This window comes from Bos javanicus, chromosome 3 (genome assembly GCF_032452875.1).
Source record: "Bos javanicus breed banteng chromosome 3, ARS-OSU_banteng_1.0, whole genome shotgun sequence".
In the NCBI taxonomy this organism is placed as follows: Eukaryota; Metazoa; Chordata; class Mammalia; order Artiodactyla; family Bovidae; genus Bos; species Bos javanicus.
This window is the reverse complement of record NC_083870.1, coordinates 114,105,539-114,124,660: the sequence shown is the minus strand read 5'-3', so window position 1 is coordinate 114,124,660 and position 19,122 is coordinate 114,105,539.

Sequence of the window (19,122 nt, the reverse complement as noted above, 5' to 3'; positions counted from 1 at the left end):
TCCTCCAGGGGATCTTCCCAACGCAGAGATAGAACCTGCATCTCCAGCGACTTCCGCATTGCAGGTAGATTCTTTACCACTGAGCCACCAGGGAAGCCCAGACATACTTCATATAAACCATCTCTTTTATTAACCCTATTTACTTTATCCTAGCAACTGCAAGGCGGGTTAGGACGTCTCCCAGGATGTATCTAATAAAACCATGAACTGATGCTCCTGATGAGAGGAGCAAGACTCCATACAGCACGTTATGATGACCAGGAAAGAATCATTTCAACAGGAAGAAGACATTCGAAAATAGGAATACTTTAAATTGTGTTCATTTTTCAAAACCACTCCAGCTGCGCTAGTCCCCATCAAAACTATGAGATTTGCTGTACAATCCTTTCAACTGCTCCTCAGACTTGTCAGGACAGCCTGTCTCTTCTGGGTTTGACCCGCATCCAAAACAGCTCACTTTCTAGACAGTTTAGAGACTTGACTTTCTTTCCAGATCAGTGAGGCCATGACAGGGCGATGAATCACTCTGTAGACCAAGAGCTAATCCATTATGTCGCTGGAGCAATACACTATTTTTGCCTGGTTCTTGGTCTTTTTCATGGTCTCTCCCTTTTGCACTGAAATAATTATTTAGTTCTACTATCAGGGACCCATTAGTATAATGTTAAAGAGGACCCCAAACGGATCACAGGCTGAAAAAGCAGTGGACCCCCTCTGGGAAGGGCCAGCTCTGAGGAGTGGGTTTTTCCACGCAGGAATCTCACATTCTAGGATATGACATAAGCTCACACGTTGTGGGGCTTCCTTGGTGGCTCAGTGGTAAAGAATCCACCTGTGATGCAGAAGCTACAGAGGACATGGGTTCAATCCCTGGGTCAGGAAGATCTCCTAGAGGAAGGCATGGCAACCCTTTCCAGTATTCTTGCTTGAAGAAGTCCATGGACAGAGGAATTTGGCAGACTACAGTCCACAGGGCTGCAAAGAGTTGGACATGACCGAAGCAACTTAGCAGGCACACGTTATGAGTTCACGTGGCAGTATTTTCATACAGCTGAGGAGACACACGTGTTAACCTAAGATGGTGATTTTTAAAATGTGTCCAAAAATTCGAGATATTCCTCTCTTCACAAAATGGAGCTTAATTATCCTTCCCATGAGTATGGGTTGGACTCAATAACTCATACCTAATGAACAGAATATGGCAAAAGTCAAGGGATGTAATTTCAGAGATGAGATATAGAAGACTCTGTGGCTTCCATTTTGGGTGTGCTCACCTATCTCTTACATCTCTTCCTTTGGGGGAAGCCATGTAATAAGAACCCCAAGAAGAGGTCCACACAGCAAGACTGAATCCTCCTGCAACAGCCACATGGTGCGGGAAGTGGACAGATGCTATCCTGAGCCAAAACCACCCAGCCAAGCTTTTCCTGGCTTTCTGACCCTCAGAAAGTGAGTTAATAAATTTGGGGGATATTCCATATGCAACAATAGATAACTGGTATACCCAGTGATCAGAGCTGCTTAGGGCTTAGGGAAGCCATGACAAAATCATCCCTGGTAAGTATCTATTCCACACTTCTGGCACTGTACTGGGCTGGTGGGGAAAAGGAAATCCTTTTCATCAGATGGATGAATCACTGGGGAGGTGCCAAGGATAGAGAGATGTTTTCAAGATACAGGAATGGTCTCTGCTGCTCAGGACTCTATGGAAGGAAGACAGAAGGTATGATCCTGACCACGTGGACACAGCAATGGAGTTGGCAACATGTTGGAGGTGAAGGTGGTGCTGGTAAATGTGTCCTTGAGGACAGTCTCCTCCGCTCCAGGAGAGAAAGACCCTGGTGTGGTAGAGGTGTGGACAATCCTGAGTGCCAACGTTAGCTTTGGCTGGCTGGTGATGGTACATACGGTAGTCAGCAGGAACTGGAAAGACCCCAGTGGGCCCCACCAAAGCTTGGCCTTCAGTAGACACTGCCAAGCAGACCAAGTGTTGGGGTTATTGGCACTTAGGGTGTAAAGATGAGAGCTTGTAAAGGTGTTGGCCAATCAATGCTTTGGGCTTCAACTGATGGATCAGTCTACGGGGAGAGATCTTGATTTCTCCTGCCCACAGAGACGAAAGCTCACAACTGGATATTTGAGTTGGAATTTGAAAATTAAAACCTGAGATGTACCTGTCCTTTTGAGATTGGGATTTACTTAAACTTTACAATATGAGGGGCCTTTCTTTATTATGTCTTCAACCATTTATTTTGAGATTTAATAAAAAAAAAATGAAATGAGCTGGAAAATATAAAAAATCTGAAAGAAATAAATAAAATTTTAATAACTTATTGACACAAAGCTTCCCACCACCCAATCTCATGACAATTAATTCTAATGTGGTACTGTTAAAATGTATATATGTCTGAAAAAAAAATGTAATGTGAAATTTGTTTTCCATTCCTGATGGGTTAATTATTCAAGCACTGTCAGGTTAACATGGTCACTATATTTTCCTGGGTAAAGAAATTGTTTCGTTATTGTGAAACTTGTTTCAGGAATAGATTTTGCATTAATTTATTGGGTTTCACTGACAACCAAACTTGGTAACTCTACAGTATAATATCAGGGTATATGGTAAAGTGAAGGAGCAAATTTATCTATTTTTGTCAACAGATGTTCACTGGACAGCTATCATGCGTCAACCAATGTGTTAAACACATATTAAGTGACTAGTTAATAGCTTGGGACCAAAACGTGGTTGCCAGGAGAAAGGTAGCCATGCTGATGCTTCAGATAATGGTGAAGACTAGTAGCTATTCAGTGTTCTGTGCCTTGAGTTGTGCTATTGTACAAGAATCATCTACCAAATTACAAGAACACTGTGAAGCTGTTACAACTAAGGTCCTCATTTTGCAGATGAGGAAAAAAAGAGCCTTATTAAATTGAATTAACTTGCCCAAAGTTACACATACAGTCTGAAGCCCATATTGACAAACAAGATCAGTCAGATTTCAAAGCCTGTACTTTTAGCTTCTGTCTCAGCAAGAGAAATAGAATAGGAGCTGCCTGCACTGAGAGAGTTTTATTAGAGACTCTAGATAAAATTTCAGAATTAAAATCTGTACATCAAAGCAGTAAAAAGAATCAACATCTGTGATGTGAAGAACCAACTGAGAAGTTCTCACGGAATGCAAATGAGAAGGACAAAAAAAAAAAAAAATCAAACACTGGAGACTGTGAAAGCTGTATGGGAAATTGGATTTTCTGCGGAAGAGGTCTGAATCCATGGGAAAGAAGTAATAATATATGAGAGAAAAAGATTTGTATTTCAGAAAAATCTGAGTCTGCGCCTTGAAAAGTTTTGCTAAGTACAGAGTAAAATTGCCAAAAAAATATAAACAATAAATTAAACAGTGTGTTCTGTATAAATGTCTTTATTTTTACTGAACTGCAAGGAAATGCACAGGTCTTTAGTGTTTGGGAGTCTATGAGTTTTGACCTACAAGTGGATAGAAAAGAATTCCAAAACCCTAGTAAGTTCTTTTGTATTCCTTTCTAGTCAATCCCTGCTCCAGAGGAAACCATCCTGATTACTCTCATCATAAATTAATTTTGTCTGTACTTGAACTTCATCTAAATGGAACTATACAGTAAGTAACTGTCTGGCTTCTTCTGCTCACCATATGTCTTCACAATTCATCAATGGCTTATTTCTTTCCATTGTTGAGACATATTCCATTGTATGAATAAACAACAATCTGTTTGTCATTTCTCTTGCTAATGAACATTTGGATTTTTTCCAGGTTTGGGCTGTAATAAATAAAGTTGCTATGAAGATCCTTGTGCAAGGATTCTTGGAGACATATGTTTTCATTTCTCTTGGGTAAATACCTAGGAGAGGATTCGCTGAAACAGGGCAAGTTTATGTTCAACTTTGTAAGAAGCTGCGCAGTTCTACAAAGTGGTTGTATTGATTTACACTCTCACCAGTGGCATGTCAGAATTCCAGTTCCTTCACAGACTGGTCAGCATCGAGTGCTGTCAGTATTTTTCACTTTTGAGTCTGAAGTGGTTTTTTGTGGTTTCAATTTTCATTGTCTTGAGCACTAATGATGTTGAGCATCTTTTCATGAGCTTAATGGTCATGGTCTGTCTTCTTTGGTGAACTGTCTATTGAAATCATTCACCAATTTTTCATGTAGTGGTCTCTCATAATAAGCCAGATGAGAAATTGCAACCATTTGAATCGAGAAAGTCACACTGCTGATCATGTAAGTGTTTAAGTCTGGTTCAGAACAAGCTTAGGCATGGGCTGGTTGTTCTTGTTGGTGTGCTGTGTGCTAAGTCGTTCAGTCGTGTCCGACTCTTTGCAGCCCCGTGGACTGTAGCCCACCAGGCTCCTCTGTCATGGGATTCTCCAGGCAAGAATACTGGAGTGGGCTGCCATTTCCTTCTCCAGGGGATCTTCCCAGCCCAGGGATTGAACCCAAGTCTCTTAGTTCTCCTGCATTGGCTGGCAGGTCTTTACCACTAGCGCCACCTGGGAAGTCAGGAGTCATTATCAAAACTGTCTTTGTAATGAAGACCTTTGTAATATAAAGAAGCCTTTTGTGAGTCCTTTCTGTGGAAGTCCTGATATCTTTGTTGGTCTTCATTTCTAACTATCTCCCTTCATTTGGCTGTGTATTTAGACATGGCTTCCTTTGTGGCTCAGCGCAGGATACCTGTGTTCCATCCTTGGGTCAGGAAGATCCCCTGGAGGAGGGAATGGCAACCAACTCCAGTATTCTTGCCCGGGGTACCCCATGGACAGAAAAATTTGGTGGGATACAGTCAATGGGGTCACAAAGAGTCGAACATAACTGAAAATGACTAACACTTTCACTTTTCACTTGAACATATGATTTATTATAAATGCTTTTAGGTGGAAGTTCCCAAAGCAGAAAGCAAAAATAGCTCAATCAGCTTTATCATATTTATCTTTGTTTTCACTTAGCTATTAAATGCAAATTATGAAATTAGTTTTCTAGTAATCACATTAATTAAATATAAGAAATAAGTTCATACAAAATAACACAAATATGAAGTGAATTTTAGATAGTATAAAAGTAGGAGAATAGCCTAATATCTCTTAAATTGCAGCATCTGTACTATGAATTCATGAATCGTGATCTCTATGTGCTTCTTATTTCTGTGGTTTCTTGCTTCATTTTGCCCTGAAAAGTATAGGAAGACATGGTTAATCAGAGCTAAACTGTAATAAAATACTAAATGAGAGCAGTTCATTATAAAATAAAATTTAAACAATAGAGATAAGAAATCAACTCTAAACATAAAAGAAATTCTTAGAAGCAGAAAATGTTGAGAGCATAGAAGCAATTCTCATAGAAATAATACAAGAAATCTCTTAGCTGAAGATAGTTGCAAATCCTCAAATTGTAAGGCCCACTAACACCAAGAAAAATAAATGAAAGGAGATCCACACCCAGTGATGATGTATTTCAAGAGTAAAGAGCATTTATTTTGTGCATCCAGAAAAACATTTGAAAAGTGATCACATAGTCAGATTAGCATCAACCTTATCTTTCCTGGTACAAAGTGCTAAAAACCAACACATCAATATCTACAATTTTGAAAGCAAAGTATTATAACCCAAGTATTCTATAACTTAAGCTATTGCTTATTTTTGAGAGTAACATATAAATTCTCAGATACAGAATTGAGAAAGAATATTCATTGGAAGGACTGATGCTAAAGCTGAAGCGCCAATCCTTCGGCCACCTGATGTGAAGAGCTGACTCATTGGAAAAGACTCTGATCCTGGGAAAGATTGAGAGCAGGAGGAAAAGGGGATGACAGAGGATGAGATGGTTGGATGGCATCACCGACTCAATGGACATGAGTTTGAGTAAACTCCAGGGGTTGGTGATGGACAGGGAAGCCTGGCATGCTGCAGTCCATGGGGTTGCAATGAGTCAGACATGACTTAGGGACTGAACAGCAAGAAGGTATATTGTTTTAGCTTCCTATTGTTTTAGCTTCCTATTGTTTTAGCTTCCTATTGCTGCTTTAACAAGTTACTGCAAACTCAGTGGCCAAAACAACACAGATTTCCTCTTTTTCAGTCCTATAAATCACAAGACCTAAAATCAAGGTGTCAGCAGGGCTGCATTCCTTCTGGAGTGTCTAGAGAAGATTCCTTTTCCTTGCATTTTCAAATTCCTAGAACTCACCTGCACTCCAGGTCTTGTGATTTTTCCACACTCCCCCCACCCGCCCCCGTCAAAGCCAGCAAAGTTATATCTCTCTGATCATCTTTTGTCATTACAGTTCCTCTGACTCTCCTTTTCTGCCTCTTTTCCATCTAAAAAGACCCTTGTGATTACATTGCGTCCCCCAAAACAACCCATAATCTCTCTGTATCTAGATTTTAACTTGATCACCTTTACAAAAAGCCTTTTGCCATGTAAGTTACCGTGTTCACAGGCTCTGAAGATTTACACGGACATTTTTTGGAGTTGGGGGCGCATTATTCTGTTTAGCAACTATTACCCACTCCAGTGTTCTTGCCTGGAGAATCCCAGGGACGGGCGAGCCTGGTGGGCTGCCGTCTATGGGGTCGCACAGAGTCAGACACGACTGAAGCGACTCAGCAGCAGCAGCAGCAGCAGCATATACTAAACAGGGCCCTTCTTGAAAACAAGTAAAGATCATATAAATTTAAATTTAAGTTGGAAGAAAACATAACAGTCAAACAAATTTCAAAACAGAAAAGCAGTGATTGGGGCATGCTGTAACAATCTCTAAAATAATCGGAGAGCTACAGTACTATTAATGGGGTTTCCCAGGTGGTGCTAATGGTAAAGAACCCACCTGCCAATGCAGGAGACATAAAGAGACGTGGGTTTGATCCCTGGGTCTGGAAGATGCACTGACGGAGGGCATGGCAACCCACTCCAGTAGTCTTGCCTGGAAAATCCCATGGACAGAGGAGCCTGGTGGACTACAGCCACAGGGTCACAAAGAGCTGGGCACGACTTACTCCTTGGAAGGAAAGTTATGACCAACCTAGACAGCATATTCAAAAGCAGAGACATTACTTTGCCAACAAAAGTCTGTCTAGTCAAGGCTATGATTTTTCCAGTGGCCATGTATGGATGTGAGAGTTGGATTATAAAGAAGGCTGAGCACTGAATAATTGATGCTTTTGACTGGTGGTGCTGGAGAAGACTCTTGAGAGTCCCTTGGACTGCAAGGAGATCCAACCAGTCCATCCTAAAGGAGATCAGTCCTGGATATTCATTGGAAGGACTGATGTTGAAGCTGAAACTCCAATACTTTGGCCACCTGATGCGAAGAGCTGACTCATTTGAAAAGACCCTGATGCTGGGAAAGATTGAGGGCAGGAGGAGAAGGGGACGACAGAGGATGAGATGGTTGGATGGCATCACCGACTCAATAGACGTGAGTTTGGGTAGACTCCGGGAGTTGGTGATGGACAGGGAGGCCTGGCATGCTGCGGTTCATGGGGTCGCAAAGAGTCGGACACGACTGAGCAATTCAACTGAACTGAACTGAGGTGACTTAGTGCACACACTATTAATACTCAAACAAACAGAAGGACCTCTAATAGGCCCAAACATCCATATGAATTTAAATCAACAAGAAAATGAGAAAGAAATCCAGTATTAGGAAAATTAAAAAATCATTTAAGGAAAAATAAAAAGTTTAGATCCTAAACTAACTCATGCCCATTGACAGTAACAAATTGAACTTACGTATTCAAAAAGATAAAACCATGAAACCATCAGGGGAAAGTTTAAGTGAATAATTCTATAATTTTAGAGTAAGATAAATTTTTGAGTATAACTACCAAACCAAAAACTCTTAAAGGAAACCCCTGCTGGATATGTTTAAAAACATAAACAGCTCAATAGTAATCATTTCTGACCAAACTATCTCAGAGTTAATGGTTGAAAGATCAATGGTTCATTATTTATAACAAAAGTGAGAAAAGTTAATATTCTTCTTATATAAGAAAAGTTTACAAATCAATAATCAAGAGACCATCACCGCAAGAGTGAACCTACAAGGGACAAAACCAGACACTTTGGGAAAATAGTTGGATAAAACCATAAACACAAAAGGAGCTTTGGTTATTGTTTAGTCTCTAAGCGGTGCCCAGCTGTTTGTGACCCCATGGGTTGTAGCACACCATCTCCTCTGTCTTACCTACTGTATGAACCAATTGTTTTTTTTTTTTTTTATGATAATGCTCTGTTTTGGTGTGAGCAATTTTAACTGGTTCACACCTTCCACAAGGTAACTTTACAACACGCACCAGAATTTCAAGTTTGCGAAGTCTGTAGCAGCACATGGAAGTCTTCACCAGGTGGCTGGAGTAATGTGTCAGTGAGCAGGGGCGGGTTAGGCAGCTCCCCAAGGAATCCTCTCTCTCCGGGATGGTGGGAATCTTGTTCACAAACGCCCTCCTTCCCTCCCTCCTGTGGGACTCCAGCATCTGCACTGGCCCAGCAGGTCTCTTTAATTCAGGCTTCACTATTGCAAATTCAGGGACTGGGGCGGGCAGTCATGGAAGCAGGAATGCTGTTGTCATTGTCCGGTCCCTCAGTCGTGTCTGACTCTTTTTGGGACCCCGTGGACTGCAGCACACCAGGCTCCCCTGTCCTTCACTGTCTCCTGGGGTTTGCTCAAATTGATGTCCATTGAGTCAGTGATGCTACCTAAGCATCTCCTCCTCTGCCGTCCCCTTCTCCTTTTGCCTTCAATCTTTTCCAGCACCAGGGTCTTTTCCAATGAGTCAAAATAATCGTGGACAGGTAAAATGCACCCATTCCTGTAGTCTTTGCCTGGTTTGGTGAGGCGTGACCACATGGGCAGTCTCTGCTCTTGTTTTATCCCCAAACACAGCCTTTTCCTCTGCATTTGAAAGGTTTATGGCAAATAAGTTCCACTTCTCTCTCTCTCTCTCTGGAATACTTTGGGGGTTTCATGTTCCTTAGCCATCAATAGGAAAAAAGGGGTGGGAAGAGGCAGTGTGAATCTCTTAGTTACTTGAAATGCAAAACAAATGCTTTTAGATAAACACTAAAAGCATCACAGCCCTTTTTCTTTTAAAATCTCTGTAGTTAGAAGTTGACACTTTTGAAGATGCAGGCCCATCCTCCCCTAGGAAAATTCAGTCTTGGCGTCTTAAAAAATGAATTAGCTGCTGCTAAGCCAGCACACATCAAGGGCAGAAAATACATTTCAATAAATTAATCCTTTATATAATTAAAATATTAACACTAACTCTGGGGCATGCACATTCACACATACAGATATATACTGTATCCTCCAAAAAATCAGACAGCATTTTTCACTAACAACATTTAAACTTCAAATAGACCCAACAGAGCCGTATGTATAGATTCAAAGTCTAAGACTTCAGGAGACTCTAGTCCAGTCTACCTTGGCCCCTCTTGTCCCCAGGGTATCTCTCACCAGCAGTCAGACCCACAGCACTATCTTCCATCCAACTTTGCACTTCCATCGGGAATGCATATTGTTAATTAAATTGTTTAATTAAGAGTTATGTGAATTACATGCAAATTCCATTTTTTCATAGAAAATTCAAGAAAAAGGCAAGTAATCAAAATCCTTGAGAATCCTACAAGATCAAGTACTATTAACATTTTATTGAATATCTTAGTCTTAGAGAAAATTTTTTCTCAGAAATAGAATCATACTGTTTGAGACCTATGTTTTGCAATGAATATTTGATGAAATTTTCCATGACATTATGTATTTAGAATTGTTTTTTAATTGATGCATATTTTTTAATTGTTCCATTCTGTGGATTGCTACATTTTATCTTAATCCTCTAATAGGGACAGCGTAAAGGGACAAAGTAGGTGATTAAATAGTTAATCCCCAAAGGGGACTGTAAGTATGAAAAATATGAGAGACCCCTATAAGTTAATGATTACTAAGAGAACAGGTTTCCTTAACCACAAAACCAAGCAGGCTTACTTAGCAACAAAACCAGGCGGCAGAAGCACAAGACCTGCCCCAGAACAAGAAAACGGTGGCTGCGTGGGACCCACAGCCTGCCCTGAGAGCTCAGCAGTTAAAGATCCTTAGGATATGTTCTCTGCACACATGAAAACATGAAAAACGACAATTTGTGGACCTAGCTTGACCATGTAGGGACAAGAAAACTCTGCTCAACCTGGAGGAGGAGCTGATGATGGGAGAATGATGTTTGCTCAAGAAAGACAAAGAAGGTCTTCTCCCCTTCTCTGCTCTGATTATAAAACATGCCGCTGAGTTCTCAGGGCACGGCATGGCATTTCTCACCCATCCACTTGTAAACCTAGTCTAAAAAGTCACTTTTTATCTATCACTTATCTATCACTTTGCCTCTCACAGAATTCTTTTCTGTGCTGAGACGTAAAGAACAGAGTTCTTCAGAGTCCCTGAAAATGACACCTAAGGTTTCCCTCCCAGCTGTTAAATGTTTTGTATTTTTCATTTTTCACTATTTTGTAGAAACCAGCTAAAATCTGTGTGCAGATTCATGGTTCCTCATATAGGATAATTCCTAGAAGTAAAATTCTTCCAAATTTACATGCTTCAAAGTTTTTTTTATTTTTTTTTTCAAAGTTTTTTTTATACAAAGTCATTCTCTGAAGATCTGTAAAGATGTACACTCTTGTATGACCAGGCCACTCAAGATGGCTGTTCTCTTGCTCTCTGTATAGCCCCCTACTGGGCCAGTCCCTGTGTCTTCTGTACTCCACTCTCCTGGCTGATCCCTCTTCATCATAAAGCCTAATCAGTAAATGCCTACACACTTACCCTTGATCTCAGCTAGAGATTGTTTTAATCTCTAGATCAGAATATCTTTACTATGATAGTTTATCAAACGGGGAGGACTTCTCTCCTGGTTTCCCTGGCAACCTGTGAGCCAACCTGATGTCAACTCCCTGTATAACTTGTAACCTCCCTCTCCCTCTGGGAGGGAAGACCGCTGCCACGTCCTGCCTGCTGTCTGCCACACATAGTAGGGCGTCGCTCCAGGACCTTGCTTCAGATGAGTATCCCTGCTTCAGATCCCCCACCCATTAAATGGTTGATGTCTCTGGGGCTGACTCTGGACTCTTTCTGAGGCTGTGGTGCAGCCCAACAGCTCCTAACACTGTAAGAAAGTCTAGTTTCTTCGTATCCTCACCAACCATGGGGATGGTGTTTTAAACTTTACCTAATTTGATAGGCAAGGTATTTGCACACATGTTGCTGATGATTCTAGGAATGCTTCAAATGGAAAGATATGAATTTCATATTTTTTGTAATTTATATTCTCATCAAAGATATGGAACATTCAACAATAATATAATCATAGAGAAAAGTATGAATTAATGATCCACATTTATTTGCTGACCTTGATGTGATGTCTTTGAATGGTCATGAGAGTGAAATGAGAGAGCTTTAGTACATAGTTTATTTATGAAAGCAATGAAGAAAAGGGGTAGCCTTCTTTAGGCAGAATTCTACATGTAAATGCATGAATTGTCAGGAAAATGGAACTGTGGGGAGTGAGTAGTGCAATTTGCCTGAATATAACTAACACTGATATTATTTAGATGGGTTGTTTCTAAAACTTCCAAGGGATGATGAATTCCTGGCAATAGAAGACTTCAGTATCTAATTTAGTTGTTTCTATGGCAACAACTTATGAGTACATAAACCCTGATGAATAGCATCTATCATCAATGCTTAACCACTTAGGGTATCATCAGAAAACATGCAAATGCTGAGATATCTTTTTTTTTTTTTTTAAAGAGAATGAGACGTTCTGAATGTCTTACAAGCTTCTTCCCAGAATTCTAAGGAAAAATTACTTAAATTTCCAAAGATCTTCAAATTATTCGGTCACTCAACAACTTTTATTCAGGACTTCCTTTACACCAGGGTCCTGAAATAGTTTATTATACTTGGCTTCACGCTCAGTTCTGGCCAACACATTTCTCGGATGCTAGAATATTATGCAGTTTATACACGACATACTCCTTCCCTACTTACTGTCCCTCTCCTCCAGCCAAGGAAGTAAATTTGTTATGAAAATGAGGTGTAACAATTTATAATCCTTGGGCAAAGCTGAACTGGCTCCCTGATTTAAAAGCAAAGAGAAAAAACTATTTTGGTGAGGAGGAGATCCAAAAATTTTAGGTGTCTGCCCAGTCTTGTATTGTCTTGTACAGGCCAAAGTTAAAAGGGGAAGTTCTAAACCAGCTCCTACAACTGACCAGCTAGATGGGCAGTTGTATATTCTAAGATGGATGCCAAGGAAGGTGTAAATGTGAACCAGCTTTATTCTTAATAAAGCTTAGCGAGTATAGCTGAGATTGTGGAATTCTCTTCCATCAGCCTTCAAGTTCTTGGCTAAATTAAGCTTTGTGCTGAACTGTAGTACCAGAGAAAACTCTTGAGAACCTCTTGGACAGAAAGGAGATCAAACCAGCCAATCTTAAAGGAAATCAACCCTGAATATTCACTGAAAGGACTGATGCTAAACCTGAAGCTCTAATCCTTTGGCCACCTGATGCGAAGAGCTGACTCATGGGAAAAGACCCTGATGCTGGGAAAGATCGAGGGCAGGAGGAGAAGGGGACCACAGAGGATGAGATGGTTGGATGGCATCACTGACACGATGCACATGAGTTAGAGCAAACTCAGGGAGATAGTAAAGGACAGGAAGTCCTGGTGTGCTGCAGTCCATGGGGTCGCAAAGAGTCAGACACGACTGAGCGACTGAACAGCAACAACAACCCAAAGGGGTGTCTGTGCAGAGAGGCGATGTTCTGGGTGACCTCATCCTATACCGTCTCTGTCATCCGGGTTTCCACCTCTGTGTATTGCTTCTCCACAGGACTCTCAAATTTCAAGTCTTCACTGTTCCTGAGAATAGATCTTTTTTTAAGTGGAAACATCCTGTAAGATGGGCTCACAATTACATTCAAGTGCATTAAGAGCCGTTTCTGATCCTCACAAGGCAGCAAGAAAACGTGAAGATATTCTCTTTCCCAAAATAGAAATAAGAAAACCCCAAGAACTAACTTTGCTCACTTGTCTGTAATTGATCCAGCTCGGCATTCTCATTAGACTAAAATCCTCCTATTTTTCACTTGGATTAGCTGTCCTCTCTGCTTTTCCATTGTGAGGAGGGGCAAGATTGGATTGCTTGTTTTGTAAGATACGTAATTTTCTAAAAAGGCCACTTGTGCATATGCATTTTCAATCAGGGGTGCAGATCTCAGAAAAAAATGTTGACTGATATTCCATTGAGGGCTTCAACATATGGTTCTTTGTTTAAAGGATTTTAGATGAATCCGTTCATTGAGGAACTGCAACTCTGGTTATAAGAGTATCTGCTCTTTCATGACAATGTAGCTGAGTGTGTGTGTGCTAAGTCATTTCAGTCATGTCCAACTCTTTGTGAGCCCGTGGACTGTAGCCCGCCAGGTTCCTCTGTCACAGGATTCTTCAGACAAGAATTCTGGAGTGGGTTGCCATGCCCTACTCCAGGGTATCTGACCCGGGGATCAAACCCAAGTCTCTTCTGTTTTCTGCATTGGCAGGAGGGTTCTTTACCACTACTGCCACCTGGGAAGCCCCTGACCATGTAGCTACTTTAGTATAAAGACACCAGATACACTTAGTAACATAGGCTGTAAGCGCCCTTGAAGGCAGGAACCTGGTGTTATTCGCAAGAGATCTCTAATGTGTAGCTCAGTGCCCCAAATGCAATAAGGGTTAAATGAAATACTTTTGTGGCTGGTGAGATACACAGGATCTGTGGGCAGAAAACCAACAACATTGGATGGATATCTTGAATATCACATTCCTGCTGGCACTGCAGAAACTTCTTAGGTTCGTAAGACTTCCCTGGTGGTCCAGGCCTAAGACCAGCTAAGACTGCATCCCCAGTGCAGAGGCCCAAGTTCAATCTCTGATCAAGGGACTAAATCTTGCATGCTGCAACTAAAGATCCTTTGTGCTGCAATTAAGACCCACTGCAGATAAATAAATATCTAAAAAAATATTTACAAAAAAGAGAAACTTCTTAAATTCTTGACTGGAACCACTCATTCAGCAGCATCTGTTGGGGACCTAATCTCCACTGGACCCCAGACATAGCAAAGAGCTGCTCCTCGGGACATACTGCATCTCCCTCCTGCGCACACCAGTGGGCTGCGTTCCCCGGCCTCCCTCCCGGGACCGAGGCCCAGGCCTGGCTCTAGCCCATGGGATGTGAAGATGAAGGTGTGCCTCTCTCAGGCCTCGCTCTCCTCCTGCCCTTTCTCCCTTCTAGTTGGCTGGAATGGGAACAACCATGGCAGCTGTGGCCATGTGGTAAGGATGATAGATCTTGCTTCATTCAGCCTAGGCTCCTAAGAGACGCCACCATCCTCCCTGGGACTGTTAGGTAAACCAGAGAAGAGCTTCTATTATGCTAAGGCCAGCCCCGACTCACACACTTGAGATGCAGAGTTATAGGAGATGTGGTCCTGGAATCAGGGAGCATCCAATCCTAGCCTGGACTTTGATGATCAGAAGACCACCACGGGGCCCTTCAAGCCTCCACAGAAGAGAATCACAAACAGAGTGAGCCCTCTGTGATACGTCCACTCCATGAACTGCAGGTCCTTCACGAGAAGGCCCTGGGTGGAGACCAACCATCAGATCACCTGTCCTCAGGGATGAATCAGTATTATAGCTGGACAGAGGCAGGGGCTAAGAATCCAGGACCAGTTTCTACAGGAGGCCAGAGGGGTAATTCTGATGCCTCCAGTTTCACCAAAGTGAATCAGCAAGTGACCGCAAAAGAGGCCTCTTGTCAGGAGAAGCAATTCTGACCGAGGCACAGCTCCAAAGCATATGGCAGGTGGTTTGCGAGCAGGGGAACTGTTTCCACTGTGATCATTTAAAGGGCTTTGGATTCACAACACAGAGACCAGACGTGGTTGCCAAGAAGAGGGGTTTGGGGGAGGGGTGGAGAGGGAGCTTGGAGTTAACAGGTGGAAACTACTATATGTAGAATGGATACACATCAAGATCCTACTGTATAGCACAGGGGGCTATCTTCAGTATCCTATAATCAACCACAATGGAAAAAAGAATATTTAAAAAAAGAATGTATGTATGTGTATAACTGAGTCACTTTGCTGTATAGCAGAAATTAACACAACATTATAAATCAACTATGTGCACATCAATAACCTTATGCGAAGAGCTGACTCACTGGGAAAGACCCTGATGCTGGGAAAAATTAAGGGCAGGAGAAGAAGGGGGCGACAGAGGATGAGAAGGTTGGATGGCATCACCGACTCAATGGACATAAGTTTGAGCAAGCTCTGGGAGACTGAAGGACAGGGAAGTCTGGCATGCTGCAGCCCATGGGGTCACAAAGAGTTAAACACTACTGAGAGAATGAACAACAATATATCAATGAGAAATAATTAAGTGGCTTCGGTGACCTCAAATATTAAAGTACTTTTTTATGTATTTTTCATCGGTTCTCAAAATGACCTGCTGACCAGTGAGGCAAGTCAGTTCAAGGCCATGCAACCTTCTCAGGGAAGAAGTCAGAATACAGATCTGACACTGACTCAGCATTCTTTCCCACCAGGCCAAGCTGTAGTTCATGTCAGAGCTGAAGAGGCACTTTCTTCAGTAGTCCCTCGTATTTCTTAATATCTTTAGTGAATCCACAGACCAGCAGCAGATATGCTCAGTCAGGACCAGGACCACTTGATTGGTGCTCCGCCCCACCCCAGCCACTTCCGCACCCTTGAGACGACCTTATAGCTACACACAGCATCGAGAAAATGTCACGGGGTAAGATTTAAATGTCAGGATATCAATCTGGACCTCAGATCCAGTTCCTCAGACAGAATACCAATGAGGAGGACCTGAGGATTATAATAAGGATGCTGGGCTATTCGCTGAGAATGTCAGGGTCTCTGAGGTTTAACTGGCTTGTCTGAACCTCCATTTCAGTGAAAGTTAGAAACTCGGACATTATACTTCCTTTCTTTTTGTTCTTCGCAAACATTTCCTTCATATTACTCATTTTGATTCAGTATTTGCCAAGTACCCACTAAGGGAAAGGCTTTCTGTCAGATGGCCATTGTCCATCTCCTGGATGGCAAGAAGGCCAGTGTGGAAGATAATTATTAAAACTGTGGACATGGATTGTGCCTGGGTTCTCCAATCTTCTGGAGGCCCTTTCCACTATACTTCAAATTGCTTGAGCCCCACTAACACAGGGAAATCCAGCATTCTACTGGCATTTGAGTATTAGAGGGTTAATACACAGCAGACAGTGCTCTATTACCATACAAATATATATTATCAGCCCAGCTCTCAAACTCAACTTTTTAAAAATTATTTTTCTATTCATGCTCTATTTTCTGAATGTTTTCAATGAATATGCATCACCTTTATCTTTAGGGGCAAAAAACAGCTATTTGCCTTTTGAAAAAATTATAATTTTGAAATGTTTAATTAGGTTTTAAGCTGTTGTAAGAAACCAAATGTTTTCATGTACTTCTAGATGGAATTTTAAATTCATAACATATTGACAGGTGGGAATTTGACAATATATATTTCAAGTTCTAAATATGAAATCCATTTGACACTACCATTCCTTTGCTAGGCATTTATTCTAAAGAAATATGCATATATACCCACAAAGTCATGTGCTCAAATGTGATTGTTAGAGTTCAAACCCCAAAGATTCCCTTTCCTCCTGCGGCTTCATTCATGTACCTACTCATCAAGTGTTAACTGGGCTCCTACTAGTTCCCAGGCAACATTCTGTGAGTTGAGCAAAAGCACCCTGCTCTCATGACAATCTCGTTATAATCAAGGGAAAGATCCGGACAACTAACCCACAACTAATTATACAGTAGAAGCTATTCTCTCTTCATCCAAAATATGGATACATCTACTCCTCTCATTCGCACAAGCTCAAGGCTCTTGTGCACATGATTTTACTGGAGGCTAGTGCAAAACCCAGAGGGATTCTAGATTAGAACTAAGAATGCCTTCAAACCGAGTGTTGGACTTTACTATTACTAAACATTTTCTGGTCATCCCACACCACCAGGCTTGCTTTCCTGAGATCCAGCCTCTGGACCTCCCATCCCTTAACCATTTTCTTCAATCTCCCCCTTTTTATGGGTTAAATTGTGCCCCCCAACCCTCCCTCAGAAGATAGAATGTTGAAGTCCTCACACTCAGGACCTCAGAGTGTGATCTTATTTAACCAGTGAACCAGTGAAGTTGCTCTGACTCTTTGCGACCCCATGGGCTGTAGCCTACCAGGCATCCATGGAATTTTCCAGGCAAGAATACTGGAGTGGGTTGCCATTTCCTTCTCCAGGGAATCCTCTCAACCCAGGGATTGAACCCAGGTCTCCCACACTACAGGCAGACACTTTACTGTCTGAGCCACCAGGGAAGCCCCGATCTTATTTAAAATGAGACTTTTTCATGGGTCATCAAGTTGAATGAGATCCTTTGGGTGGACTCCAATCCAGAATGACTGGTGTCCTTATAAGAAGAGAAACATTGGGCTGATGTGCACAGAGGGAAGATGATGTGAAGATGCCCAAGAAGGCTGGAGGAAAACAGAATTAGAGCAGTACATCCGCAAAGCAAAGAATGCCCAAGACTGCCTGCCCTTCATCAGAAGCCAGGAAGAGGCAAAGAAGGATTCTCCCCATAGGTTCCACAGGAAGTGAGGCCCTGCCAACTCCTAAATCTTGGACTTCAGCCTCCAGAGCAATGAGACAATGCAAATCTGTTGTTTTAAGTCACCTAGATTGTGGTGCTTTGTTAGTGCAGCCCAAGGAAACTGATCCACTCCCATTATTGAGATCCAAACTCTACCTTCCCATCCAATGGCTGTCTGCAGAAAACCCAAGCCTTCTAGACTTCACCATAGAGAACAAAAATAGCTCACTTCAATCTCCTATAGCCTGATCTCCTTCAAGGCTCTCCCAAAGCAAAAAGTTATTTACTCCAGTGAAAATTTTGGTCATTTTCCTACAAGGAGGAAGCAGATGCAAGCAAATCAATTCAAAGAAATGAAGCCCAGAAGCTCTGGATGAAGCTGGCACTAGGGACCTGGATCTCTGCCCACAGAAGGCCACTAACACTCAAGGAACCCTGGAGCCACAGCCTCCACTGCCTCTGTCATGGAGATCTCTGGAGTTTGAAGTCCCTGGGCTGGACCCCTCTGGGGTCACCAGCTTCTCAGAGACCCGTCCATCAACACTGTTATCATGCCTTCCTCTACCCGGTCACCTGTACTGGTGATGGGGGAAACAGGGTAATAACAGGCATCCTCAGTGAAGTTGTTGTTGTTCAGTTGCTAAGTCATGTCCGACTCTTTGCCACCCCATGGACTGCAGCATGCCAGAGTGAACTCTGGGAGATAGCATCCTCCACTACCTCCCAGAGTTTGCTCAAATTCATGCCCATTGAGTCAATAGTACTATCTAACCATCTCATCCTCTGTTGCCCCTTCCACTTTTGCCTTCCGTCTTTCCCAGCATTAGGGTCTTTTCCAATGAGTTAAATCAGAAACCCAGATTTGAGAGGAAAGGGGGTGGGTTCCATTTGGGATCCATGGTGCTAATTTTCCTCCTCTGTCCTAGAGTTTCAGTATCTGATACCAGGGGGGGAGAATGCTGAGCATGCGTGTGGGCTTTCTGTACCTATAAAGGTATAGAAATTTCTCATCCAGATCCCATTTTAATTTCTAAAAATAAGCTAGACTCATAATTATTGGTTTCTGATTTAAACACCTAATAGAGGGTTTGAATGTAGAAAAACACCAGCTCTTTAAGAAAAGTCACAAAGATGAATGCGCTGTCCACAAAACTGATCTCTGTGGCCCAACACAGGTCAATGACAGTTCAGTGAAAGGTCGTTAACAAATGCAAACTGTGATCAATTATTTAAATATCACTTAGGACAGACGTAGTGCAAAGCCTTTACAAACCAGACACAATCGATTTACTGAAAATAGTGCTGTGCTTCCAAGAGACCAACCAGGTTCAAATC